Genomic DNA, 13,362 nt, shown 5'->3' on the forward strand with positions numbered 1-13,362 from the left:
TTTTTGAGGATTCAAACACTCAAGAGCATGAACAATATTTGGGATTAATTTTATAAACATTATGAAAACATCAGTTATATGCTAAACATAAAATGTTGGTGTTAGATCTTTAGAAAACTGGAGATGGGAATTGAAGTTGTTAAGTGTTGGTGTTGAAGCAAGATGCATTAGGACAGAATGTATAATCCATCGACTTATGTTAGTTACCGGTTTTAATAGGGTGATTTACAAGATTAACTCAAAACTTGTTAGGTTAATGATGGATTTTACTTGAGGTTGTATTCAACAAATTTCGAGGACAAAATTTTTATGAGGGGAAAATGTAATGCTCCAGAAAATGATAAGTTTGAAAATGTAAAAATATATATATATAAAATAAAAAATAAATAAATAAATAAATAAATAAATAATTTAAGGTTTAAAATTAATTTAAATAATAAATAAATTAATTAAATAATAAGAATTATGAATTAAGTAATATATATATATATATATATGTTAAAAGTTACTATATATATCTATAAAGGTTAAAAGTTATTATTATTATTATATTATTAAGTATATATGTTACTTGAAGCTACTTGAAGCTTCCGGATTTCAAATTTTGAAGGTTGGCAGAGAGCAAGAGCGCCCCCCCCCTCTGAGTGTTCATCTCGTTTCCTCCGTCTCTGTCTCCCACTCTCTTCAATTTTTTGACTGAGTTTTGTCTGATCAGAAATTAGAAAATACCGTTGGACTCTATTTTCCACCACCATCATTTCTACTAGAGCGGATTTGTCATATGAGTGGCATAGACATATCTCCTGGGGTAAGCTCAATTCTTACTTTTACCTTAATTTCTTGTAAATCTTAAGCCCAATTGATGATCGAACACCACCAAGAGAATCTAGGGATGATTCTCTACAAGTCTAGCGAAGCCGATTTCTCGTGGGGTCGTCGTAAACATAACCCCAAAATTAGGCTAAGGGAGGTTATTAAGGGGCTAATTGTTATTTAATTATTATAAATTTGGAAATGTTGAATATTGGGCATTCTGAGGTTGAATTAGGGTCATTGAATTCAGGGTTCGGGTTAGCGCCGTAGGTGTAATTTCGTGACTCTGCGGGCATAATTCAGGAAAACCAAGGTAATTTGATTATTTTGGAGTTTAATAATTTATTTAGGTTATTGGGAGCCAAGGAAATGTTTTATGGAAATTATGTTGGAATTTTGTTGAATGTTCTGGGGAAATAGAAATTGTAGGTTTTAGGTTTTGAACTGGAAATGCCACGGGCTCAAGATTAAATTGTGTGGGCATCTCAGTAAGCCAAGTAAGGGGATAAGCTAATTCAGTATTTTTTTTCTATAAAATTAATTGAAAACTAAGGTGTAGTTCCAAGAGGGGGGGGGGGTGAATTGGATTTAAAAATTTTCTCTTAATTCCTTTTAAGACTCCTTAACCTCTTTTGCTTCTTTTAATCAATTCTTGACTTCTTGTTGATTTATTCAATGCACAATAAATACTTATGTCTTTATACAATTCACTGCCACACAATTATTTAATCAATCAAGTAAACAACCAATCAACCAAACCAATTAATCACAAAGTAAGTAACCAATCAATTAACTACACAATATTCAATCAAGATGTTTAGTTTGTTTGCAGCCCTGTAGTGAATGAAAGTTTGAATCAAGCCCTGTATTTGTGAAATTTGTTTCTCAATTTGATATTCAACAAAACATCTACATTCTTCCCAAAATTCAGAATTCAAATAAACTCTTAATTAATTTATCTTTGGGCGTTAACCAATCAACATACTCCCTTTGAGGTTTCTGCAAAGTATTGATCAACTAATGTATTCCCTTTCGGTTTTCGCAATATCAAATCAAAATTAAACTTTAAGTTTACTTAATTTTCAAATTTACGTAGTATATATGATTAAGAAATTAAATCATCCACACAGTTAATATGTGCTAAAAATAAAGAGCAAGGGAAAGAGAGAGTGAGACCACGGTTTTTACGTGGTTCAGTTTATCCCCAACCTACGTCCTCACCTTTGGCAAACCACCAAAGGATTCCGCAAAATTAGTTCCTTTCTGGGTGGAACAACACCGTTACAAGTGATACCTCACGCTCAACACTCATTCAATAGGCTAGAGTAGTCACCTCTCCAAGCAATACCCCACGCTGGGTCCAACAACGATTCAAGAACTTGAACCGTCTACAAAACAAAAACAATATTCGATGTACAATGACACTCTCGAACAGAGCAAATTAGTACAACAATTTAGCACTATAATATACTTCAAAGTAAATAACAATATGGAATGAAATTGAAGCTCTATATAAATCTATCACCGGTATAATCTTTGAATGATTGAAAGATTCAGACTTTAAAGCTCAATTTTAGTGTGAGAAGATCAGCAAAAACTCAGTTGAGAGAATAGCAAGATGTGAGCAAGATAGCCTTTGAGAATTGAGAGCACTTGAGAGTATTTAATTGTTGAAAAATTTCTTGGTGTATTTGATCCTTGGTTTTAATCATATATTTATAGAATTAAAAAGCATATTTTTGTGTTGCCCAAGTTGCTTGGAGTATCCCCCAAGTTTTCACAAAGTTTGGAACCCAAGAAACCAATTTTAGAAACTTTTTTTGACTGTTAAAATTCCAAATTTTTCGAAGGTTAGCCACCTGTCAAAAATGGTCAGGCTACTGCCCAGCTTTTTTAAAGAGGCCGTAGGGTGTCAATCGCCTATTAGAACACGGACAAGCTCCTCAGATTGCACCATCAAGCTTCTGGGAGAACAAGGTCAAGTTGCTGTCAAGCTGTCAATTTCGAGCACCCTTCAGTTTTTTACTCATAATTTTTTTTACATAACTTCAAATTTGACGTTCTTGGTGTCAGAAGTAATATAAGAGAAAATACCACAACTTTCATGTTGAACACTTTTTAAAATAATAAGTTTTTGATAGAGAAAAATGTACATCAATGCTAATATAGAAAAAAAGACAGCAATTGGGAAATCCTCTTTTTGGTGCTTTTCATTCCAAAAATAATTTTAACCTCTTTGAAATAATTTTTGACCTTATAAAAATATTTTCCAAGTATTTTAAAAGATATCTAGGTCCAAGTAATTAACCTAAGAGTTTCATGCATCCATATTGAAATTATTTGAAATACTTACATAAAACTTCCTTAAGATTCCTTCAACTCTTGAAGTCTATGTCCTTGCTTTGAGTCCATCTTTTCTTCAAGCTTTCAATGTACTTTAGGCTTTTAGAAAATTCACTTTAATATGCATGCTCTCATAATCTTCAAGTTTTATTAAATCATCTTTGAATCCATGCCATGATTATCTTTCTTTGAAGTATAAGCTTTCAATGGATCCCTTTGAATACTTAACCTTGCATTTTTATAGTTGAGTCCTAAAATGTCATCACTTAACTAAATATGTTAAGTTCCTCTTATTTTTTATCATCAAAATAAGATTTTAAGCCTCGTAAGGCCAACATTAATCATTATTTTATAGCATTTAATTTCAGGCAAATATGTATATTGTATAATTATGTTTGGAAAATACCGCAGTTGAACAAAGATATGATTTTATTGGGATACCAAAGAATATGATTTTAGAACAGGTTTTATGCTCCGGATATTATCCATTTGTGTGTGGCATGAATATTATTTATCATGAAAATTATGTTAATGGAATATCACGTTTTCCTAGAATTATCATGTATTTTCAGCTTTCAGGAAAATTATTAAACAGTACAAGAACCATGAATTTATGAATATTACGTTAAATAGTGCAAGAAATTTATGTTTAGTATATTACAATATGCCAGCGTAGATGCCGAGATTACACGCTATGTTAAACTGGCGCAGATGTCGTGATTCATGTTGGTATAGATGTCATATTCATGTATGATATTACAGAATTCATGAAATATTGTCATGTTAGATATTATTATGAAACATGAAACAGTTATGTTCAGTATATGAAACATATTATATGTTATCAGAACGTGGATGATATGGTATAGTTTAGTTTTTAGGAGCACAATACCATAGCTATATGTTCAGCATTATGATAGTGCAACCACACGACCAGAGTGTGGGAAGTGGCAGTCGATGTGGCTTTAGTGTAGAGTTGTGATGTCTCCCTGACAGTCCAAGACCAGGTAGGGCAGGCCCAACGTACTTACAGACTCATGTTTTGATCTAGCGTGGTTGGCCTGCCATTGCTAGGTCCCGCCTTCGGGTTGCACAACCCAGTCATGTGGGGGTAAGATATAACATCAGCTAGCTATCCATCCTGGGTGTTATTTCAGTATAGTACAGTTATATAAGATGTTTTCCATGTACAGTATGCAGTATGTTATATTATGAATTGACAAATCATGTTTTACTCAGTTTAGTACAATTATACTATTCCAGTTATGTTTATTGTATCATTTATATGTACAACACAAAAATACTCATGTTGTCACACATTGATACTAGTTTATTTCCCTTACTGAGAGGTGTCTCACTCCAACATTAAAACATTTCAGGAAATCCAGGTAGAGGAGCAAATAGAGCTCCATGATAGTAGAGTTGGTCTGTGCTACCCTGTCAAAAGGGTGAGTTGATGTGCTAGGGTCAGATTTATTTTTGGAAGTGGCCCTAGGATACTTTTTAGTATTTTGGTGGATGATTGTATATATATAATTAGCAGATTTAAAATAATTCTGGTATTGTGATTGATTGGATGGTTGTATGTAAATTACGTTTCCTACTACGTAGGTATCAGAGATGTTTGATAGGTGTGTCCCCAATACCCACGGGTCTGGGTGGACCATGTTTACATCAGTATAATAGGGAAACATGGTAATTATGAATGATGATATGCTTTTATGTGAAATAAAAATATATATGGTAAAATAGGTAGGTCGTTACAAAATGAGTTGTTGACAATAACTTTATTTCCATCCCACATTTCTCTTGTGTAATGAATTGAGGTTTCATTATTATTTTCAAGTACCTATCCCTTGTTGACCTTATAGGTCATATCTTGTTTTTATTATGACAAATACTCTGATATTTCATGGTTGATGAGTTTGTGTGCAGGACCAATCAAAAGTATCATATGGTGCACGCACATGGCACGTGAAGTGAAGACCTGAAGATCTTGAAAACTATTTTATGTTGTATTGTAATTCAATCCTATATTTGGGTCTGTAATAATAACATAAGAACATGGTCTCTAATAATAATGTCTTACCTGCATGGTAGGATGGATAAGCTCAAGACTATAGATGGACCTTAGGGAACACCCTTCGGTCGACTGACGCCAGATTTTTTTGGTGTCCTAAAGAAGATCTAGAATGACCTTAGGACCCCCATGCAAGCATAAATATATATGTTCACATGAATAGGGTTAAGGTATAAGGGACTTAGAACCGAATGTATGAAGAATACATGTTCGGTCAACCGAACTTAAAAGCATACATTCTCACGGTCGACCGAATCGGGACATGGTCAACACTTTGACCACTACATAGTTAACCGAGCTCGGCTCAGTATATTCCACCCGGTTGACCGAACTCCCTTGGAGTCAACAAATTGACCTTATGGTCGACCATGCTCAAATTGCATCCCAACACCTTGGTCGACCGAGTTCCCATGCGTGAGAACTCAACGCTCCGGTAGACCGAACTAGTTTGTTCAAAAGATTCCCGGTCAATTGAACCACGCTAAAAAGGAAAATCGCCCTAAAACCTCTTTGATTGGTCGACTGAATGTCTAGTTCATTTCTTACCTAATCGACTGAACTTGCACAAACTCGGTCAACCAAACTTTCTTTGGTCAACCGATGCTCTTGGGTTGCCCCAATATTTTTACCGTAGTTAAAGTTTTTAAACGGGGTTATTATACCAAAATGTTTTTAAACAATCTTAATAATCTCCTACATATCCTGAATGGTTATATTTTTGGGGAATTCTATATATACCCCTTCATTTGCAAAAATTAGCAAGAGATTAGAAAAACAATTATTAAATTTTTTCTAATTTTCAAAAACTCTATTTCTCACATTCAAGCTTCATTTCTTCATTCTTGCTCATCATCATTGCAAACCTTGCTAAGTAAAAGTACTATTTTGAGTTTCTAGTTAAGCTTACACTCTCGTTAGTGTTAGTTGATTGATATAAATTTTTTATTCGAGAGTAAGCTTAAGTTTTTCTAGGAGACTTTATTAATAAGTCTTCCGTAGGAAAATTTCGTAGAGCTTGTGAGTTTTGCATCATCATTGCAATACTCAAGAGTTTGTATTGCTTTTTGCTTATGAAATAATTTTTTACGAACCATTTTCAAATATCCCGTGTGTTTGTTTTTAAGAAAAATACTTTTGGGATATTTTGCTTGTGAAGATCTTTATTATTATACCTTTGATTGATAATATCATTTTGACACAAAGATCAAATAATCTTGAAATGAAGAATAGCTTCCCAAGAAGGGGGGGTGAATTGGAAATTTTTTTAATTTTATTTGATTTTTAAGTTTTCTAATTTTAATAACCCAGCAAAATACAATATATAACAACACTTAAGAAAACTGGAATTTAAAATAATAATTCAATCACTGTAATCAATCAATCAATAACATTTAGGCTTCCGTTGCTTTCCCTGTAACCTTTTATTATTCACTTTACTTGATTAAGATTTCCGCAAATTAATCAACATACTCCCCTTTTGGGTTTCCGCAAAAGATTAATCAAAACGTACTTTCTATTGATCAAGAACTTAATTTAAATCCTGCAACCTGCACTCATAAATTTTATAACAAAAGCGAATTAAGTATGTAAATTAAAGTAGAGAGAAGGAGACAAGAGTTTTTATGAGGTTTGGCTTCAACACAGCCTACGTCCTTGCCTTTGGCAAAAACACCAAAGGATTTCACTATCTTAGTTCCTTTACCTGGTGGAACAATACCAACTTACAATGCACTCCTTCAATTAGGCTAGAGCCCGCCTCTCCAAATAACAACCCCTTATTTGGTTCAACGATTCAACAACTCAAAATCGTTTAAGAAAGATAACGAAGGAATATGTGTACAAAAGGGAACTCCCACAGTAGAGTGAATTAATACACCAATCAGCAAAGTAATTTAAATATAAGAAATTTCAAGCTCAATTATTTGGTGTGGATTATCAAATAATTTTCCAAAGAAGATAAAAATTTTGATCGTTGGTAAACTTAATTTCAGAATGTAAATCGATTTCAGATCAGAGAGTTTATCTTAAAAGAATTTCAGATCCTTTGAAAACAAAATTTTGAATACTTGATGATTAGTTGATCTAAAACCTTTAAAAAAAAACCTTACTTTGATCTAAAAGTCTTTGAATATCTCTGGATCAGAAAAGTTGTTGAAAAGCACTTGATCTGGAAAATTTAGAGGATTTCTCAATTTCAAAATTCTTTTGAATATTTCATCAAAGGTTTTTCTCTCTTTCTTTGTACTTTCTTTTCTCTTATTTAAAATGTTTGAGATTAGAACTATTTATAGAGTTTTTTTTTAAATCATCAATTACTCCCAAGGATTCCTAAAATTCATTTCCAAATATTTTGAAATAAATATGTTTAAAAACATGGTTTAAAAAATCTTCTCTTTTTAAGCCCTTTTTATTTATTAAAAAAATACTTTTTAGAGTATATATGTTTAAAAAAATATTTTTGATTTTCCAAATATTTTGAAATAAATATGTTTAAAAACTTCATTATTTCAAAAAAAATTTCTTTTCTTAAACCCTTTCTTTTTATGGATTTAAGAAATATTCTTTAGAGTATATATATAAAAACATATTTTTGAATTTTCATGAGCTTCAAATTTTTTTATACTTAAGATTTACTTTGAAGTACTTACATTTGAGAATATCCTTAAAAGTATAATCTAGTCTTCAAAACTTGTTCTTCCACCATCTTTATAGTGGCATTCTTTCCTTTGAGCTTTTCACAATATGACTTCATTCTTCGTGCTCTTTGTAATCCATGAACTTTTTTATACACTTGAGCTCTGTTATTTTCCTGAATACTTTTACTTGAAACATATTAAATATATCATTTGAATTGTTATCATCAAAATAAGAATTGTAAGCCTTATTAGGCCAACAAATCTTTACAAACCGATTTCAAATATCTTGTGTGATTTACTTTGAAAAATATTTTGTTGAGATATTTGTGCATATGCAAAAAGATCTTTGTTGAAATATCCTTTGATTGATTTTATCTTATTGAACACAAAGATCAAATCGTTTTATAAATTAAATCTGAATATCTCTTGAGGTTTATATTTGTACAAAAATATTTGTTGAGATATTTAAAGTGTGCTAAGGATCTTTGTTTGTGCATTGCGATTGAAATCATCATTTTGACACAAGGATCTTATCATTTACACTCTCACGCACTGATTGCAATATTTGCATAGATATTTGAGAGTAGACACTTAGACTACACTAAGCTTATCATATTCTGTCTTTTGGTAGTGCATTGATTATACTGTGCATATTGTAGTACATATCTGCTTAGTTGAGAAGCACATTTGTTGTACACAAATTTTATTGAGAAATCTGTTGTATTCCAGGCGTGGCTTGAGGGGACGGTAATCGAGCCCGGAAGGATTGTGTAGGTTGAGGTCAGCCCTGTGTTAATTGACCTGGTTGTAAAGGTTGAGGTTAGCCCTGTGCTAATTGACCTGGTTGTTTAGGTGCCGCTCCACCTGTTAAGTGAGCCTATAATGGTAATCCTTATGCTTGTTTGCTAAGGCGAGGACGTAGGCAATTTGACTAAATCTCGATAACATATTGCGTGTATTGCTTATTTTTTTCGCACTTTACTTTTACTACACGTATATGTTTATTTGTTAATTGCATAGACTGACCCTAGGTTATGTAGTACTGCTGTTAAACCAATTGACCTAGGTGATAATTTTTAAATTCCTAATTCACCACCCCTCTTAGGGTTGCACCAAAGCTAACATCCCTTTTTAAGGGATGTATCTTCAGGAGTTTTCTCTTCAAGAGATTCCTCTTCAGGAGGTTGCATAATAGAGATTTTATTTTTAGGAGAAACGAGTTTATGAATGTCGAATGGTTTAGCCACCTATGTAACTGCTTCTAAAATGTTTACAAATTTTAATTTTCTCCTTCTGGGAGTTTTATCTTTTGCACCAAAAAGACCTTCTACATTTAACTTGCGGCTTAGGTTTATTAGCCGGTTGTTATCCTTTATGAACATCAATAGGTGTTGAAATATTTGCAGTAGGTGTTGAAATTGGTGTATTCCCAATAGGGGAGGGGGTGAATTGGGTATTTAAAACTTCATAAGTTGATTTCAATTTCACAAGCAGTGATACTTAACCTAGGGTCTGTCTGTATAATTCCAAATGAGCAGATAAATAAAATGTGCAAAAATTAAATCATGCGCAGCATTTATAGAATAACATACATGTGTAGGAATATAAATTGCAGAAATGTAAAGTGCACACACGATATGTTATCGGGGTTCGGCCAATACTGCCTACGTCCCCGCCTTGGCTCATCAGCACAAGGATTCCACTAATGCTCACTTAATGGGTGGAGCAGCACCATTTACAACCAGGTCAATTAATAGGGCTAACCTCAACCTACAAACACACCTTACTAGGATGGTGCACGTAGCTTTCCTAATCGGATCTAAGCCAATCTGAAACTATTCAACAAGGCTAGTCTCCCTCTTCAGGCCCATGCCTGGAATACAACAATCAATATAATTTTGCGTACAAATAAAGTGCTTCAACTCAAGCAGATATGTACTACAATATAACATGGTATAATCAATGCACATCAACAATATAGGAATAGTAAGCTCAATGATGTGTATGTGTGCTATCAACACTTAGTATAATGTGTATTCTCAAATAAGCACAAAAGTGTATCAACTAGTTTATTTCTTTGAAACACAATATAGAATATCTCAATATCAACCTAGGGTTTCAAAGATGCTAGCAAGGTTATTCAAACAGCCTCAAAAAAATTATTTTCTTAATTTACTAGGCACAAGAGACGTTTGAATCCTAGCTTGTAAAAATGATTTTGCACACAAAAGAATGGGCTAAGGTAATTTGCAACATGAATGCAAAAACCTACAAGCCACTGAGTTTTCCCCACACTAGATTTATTAGCTTAAATTCGTGGGTAAACTCTTGCTTAACTCTCAATATCAAACACAATCAACAATCAACACAAGTAAGAGTATTAAGCAAAGTGGAATGAAGTACAAGCACTCTAAACACTCTCACTACACTTGGTTAATCAATAAATTTGGAGTAAGAACGTGTATGGAAGTAGTATGAGGAAAATAGGATTTGAAAATTTGAGAGAGTTTTGGCTTAATCCTTTTTGCTAATCACTCCTAAACAAGACAAATGAATGCATATATATAGAGAGGGGTTAAAATATAGTCTTTGGGGACTTAAGGGTAATTATTAACTTTGTTTTAAAAATGTTTAGGAAAATTAACCCCATTTAACCCTTGTTAACCGCGGTGAAAAATTGTGCAACTTGAGAGTTTCTGGTGCTTGACCTGAGGTTCCGTAACCTGAACATACACAATAGAAAAAGCCATTTTTGAACGTTCGGGTGCCTAAATAAGGGTTCGGTCTGCTGAATCGAAGGCGATTTCAAAAAATCGCGGTTCAGTCGCCCGGTCTTGAGTTCGGTAGCCCGAGGCATTTTTGAACGTGAAGTTTGGGCTACCGAGTTTGTGGGAAAAGTCACAATCAAGGTTTGGTTGCCTGAAGCCTAAGTCAACTTTCTGACTTTTCCATGGTTCGGTCAACCGAGGCAAATATACTTGCCAAGTTCGGTCGCCCGAAACTTCATGGATTTTGGGCTAAGGTCCTATATGCATGCACATTCATGTGTAAGAACCTAAGGGCCATTCTAGGGTCATTTGAGCTTACTTACTCCTATATGCATGATATGCAATGATTATTATAGACTCATTTGAAATGAAATTATTATAGACCCAATAATATTACAACAAATAATAAATGTGTCGGAGTCTTCATATTTCTTCAAGTTGCTGCATGCTATCAATGTGATCCAACTTAGTATTATTCTGCACACAAACTTGAAAGTCATCAAATACAAATAGTATTTGTCATTATCAAAATTGGGAATGACCTATAAGGTCAACAAAAGGTATATAAGATTTTAATATGACCTTGGTATCTGCAAAAGAACCTGGTAACTGATTTGCAATCCCTTACAAATGTATAATCTTTTGAACTTCAAGTTCACATTGATTTGTGTGAGAATCTAAATTAGATAAACACATGACATTCAACGGTATTTCATGTTGTGCTTCAGACACTAATTTTCCTCCCCCAAATGTAGGGAATATTGTTTCATTAAAATGATAATTAATTTCACTCGAGAACAAGTAGTGCACATGAAATCAGTTGATAAAAGAACCTTCTGGTTCTTTAGTGGATGATCATGTGAATTTTCAATGATTCTTCGCATCATTACATCTTTAGGATGTCCAAGGCGATTACGTCAAAGTGTACATAACTTTGGGTCATTACACTTCTGGTGCAAGATATTATATGATTCAACTGTTTTAATCTTTGTATAATACAAACTAGATAAAAAAGTTGGCAGTTTTTCTAAAATTTGTTTCTTCCAGAAACAATAGAAGTAATATAAAAAAAATTTTTACTGCCTTCATTTGTAGTTTCAATATGATATCCATTAAATTTTTAAAGTTTTACAGATTTCTTCTAAATATACTAGAATACAAAGTTTCATCAAATTGTAATAAAGTACCGTTGGGTAACTTTATATTAACTCTTTCGAAGCCTTTAATCAAATTTGTAAAACCAGATATTGTATTAACATTTGTTGAAACTATATTCAAATAATGAAAATATTTTCTTATCTCGAATAATTGTGTGTGTTGTAACACTGTCATCTAAACAAACTTTTTTTCATAGACATCTTAAAATCGATCAAAGCTTTAGGACAATCTATGGTGCAATACATATAATTGAGCATAGCAATAATAAATACGATAATAAATCCAAATATAATATTGCATACTTTATGTCTTAAAATATTGCATCATTATTTTGATTTGTAGAAAATCAGCAAAATTTGTTTCAACTTCTTTACTATTTTACTTTTCATTTATAAAGGCTTGGTATAGATTTAACAAGTGCCTAGGCGTACGACAGGTACGCAACCAATGACTTCTTCTCCGCATTTATAGTATTCATTTTCATGATATCTAGGTCATTGATTTTGATCATTATCCCACTTATGAGGCTCATTCCTCTTCTGGGGTTATTCCTCTTTTAGGGATTATCCCTCTTTTGGGGGATTGTAACCTCACGTCGATGCCAATATTTATTAAGACCACGGTCACGACCATATCTGTGGCCTCTTCCTTGATCACGAAATGTGTTCATATTCACTTCAAGGAATGAGGTCAAACCAATTGGGCGAGTTTGGTGATATTTTATCAAAAGTTCATTATTTTACTTAGCAACAAGAAACCATGACAATAAGTTTAGAATATTCACTTCAGGGAAATTTAGTAAAAAAAAATTTTCCAGCATGTCTTTGTTAGTAATATTTTCACTACATAATTTTAGTTTCAAGTTAATCTTATGTAGAGCTGAGTTATATTCATCAACTATTTTAAAGTCTTGCAACTTCACGTACAATCATTCATATCGAACTTTTGGTAAAATCACAATCTTTTGATAGTCAAATTTGTTATTTAAAATTTTGTATAGGATAAGTGGGTTTTTGACAACGAGGTATTTAGTCTTTAATTATTTCTCTATAAATATAATGATAATAACAATGATAATAAAAATATATGAGAGAGAAAGCAATTAGAGAGAGATAACAATTATGAGAGAGAGAGAGAGAGAGAGAGAGAGAGAGGAATTATTAATTAGATGGAGAACTAAATATAAAATAGAAGAGGCAAATACGTCTGAACCCATGCATGATTATATATATAATAATATATAATATTTTCTTAATAAGTCACCCACTTCATGCACCTTCCATGCATCATATATACATGCGTAAGGAAGATCATGACTTTTTGTCTGGAGGGATGCAGTATTTCCATCTAAAATAGTATTTTCCAATTTCATTGCATTTAGATGAATTTCAATATCAAGAATTTATGATAAATAATTATTCCCTTCGATGTCAAGGAAAACAAATTCAATTTTATTTATGTTCAACATGTGAATAAATTAATAATAATAAGATAATTTGAAAAAATAGAATGTAAAAGCTAAAATAAAACTGAAATAATAATATTATATTAATTCCACCCTTCT

This window comes from Malania oleifera, chromosome 10 (assembly GCF_029873635.1).
Source record: "Malania oleifera isolate guangnan ecotype guangnan chromosome 10, ASM2987363v1, whole genome shotgun sequence".
NCBI lineage: Eukaryota > Viridiplantae > Streptophyta > Magnoliopsida > Santalales > Ximeniaceae > Malania > Malania oleifera.